Consider the following 1,480-nt stretch of genomic DNA (forward strand, 5'->3'; position numbering starts at 1 on the left):
ATGATAAATAATATACAATAGTAAAAAATTATGATTATAGTGCATACACTTTGAACTCTAGTTTTTTTAGTAACATACGTACAATGTTGGTGTAAGAGTCAAATATATTCTTTAGGGTCATATTTTTAATAAGTGTTAAACAATCTTTTGCTTTTCTTAATTATTATTGTTTTTGAAATTCAGTCACACATCAATTTTTAAACAATAGTAACCATTACAACCAATAAAGTATTGAACAAATTTATGTGTAAGGTAATAATAACAACACAACAAATTTTAAAAAGAATAAAAATAATATCATATTTATCACAAAAATATATATTATATTATATATACTCCCATTAATTATGGGCCCTTATTGCACACTTGCTACATACTCTCATGAGTCAGCCTTACTAATGTTCATACATTCTAATGGGTACCAAATAAGTTTTCAAGTTATTATATGAATAATATATAAAGGAAATTTGTCTTTCCTAGTTTAATGACTAAAGTTCAAGGAATAGTAAAATAGACTATATATAATCTCAAGGTAATAAAAATTATAATATCTATAAAATATTTATTAAAAATAAATTCATAAATATGGAAGTATCTATAAAGTTGATATTATGATATTCATCCACAACTTATAAGCTATTATTATTAGTACTAGTTGCAGGTATATTATAACTACACATTAGTCTCTCAATTGTATGAAGTGTGGTTATAAACATTGTACTAGTCATCAAGGTGCGGGATAGAGACCTATGCTACAAGTCTGACACACCGTTTGAACTGTTACACTGTCTAAACCTTGTACCACTCTCTAGCACGCGACAAGAACATACATAATATACAGCTACAATAGCAAGAGCAAATGACAAAGCGACTCACCATGGATAAAACATGTACCAACTAGGCTACGAGCATGTTAGGGTTGTGTAACACCGCAAATTTTACGATTTGGAATTACAAGATTTTATTAATATTTTTATTAATTATATATTCGAAAATGGATTTCTGGGAATTTTAGGTAAATAATTAGACGAAACTCTAGTTGAGTTTTAGTCTTGTAATTTTATTTCCTATTTTGTGGTAAATTTTGGTAATTTTCGGAGACAGTCGATTCTGAACCACTATCGGGGCCGAAATCCACTCGGTATGGCTCAAAGAGTGGTTTTTGAGTTCCGTAACTCGGAATCGAATTCCGATTGCACCGTTGGCTTCGTGATTTCATTTCGAGTTAATATAGATCCTGAATACACCCATACCTACTTTCTAAATATTTTTTGGAATGCTGAAATCCGAAATTCTAATCGGATATTACGATCAAGCGATTTATAATATCCGATCGAGTATTAGTCGATAATACTCGAGCATGTTTATCGCACATGTTCGCGAAGTGGTCGTTTCACATTGGGATGCGAGATTTGCCTTTTCATAAAGCAAACATCACATCACTCACCCTAATGTCATAGGAAATCATCATTAGCCACCC

Source organism: Lupinus angustifolius, chromosome LG09 (assembly GCF_001865875.1).
Source record: "Lupinus angustifolius cultivar Tanjil chromosome LG09, LupAngTanjil_v1.0, whole genome shotgun sequence".
NCBI classification, from domain to species: Eukaryota; Viridiplantae; Streptophyta; class Magnoliopsida; order Fabales; family Fabaceae; genus Lupinus; species Lupinus angustifolius.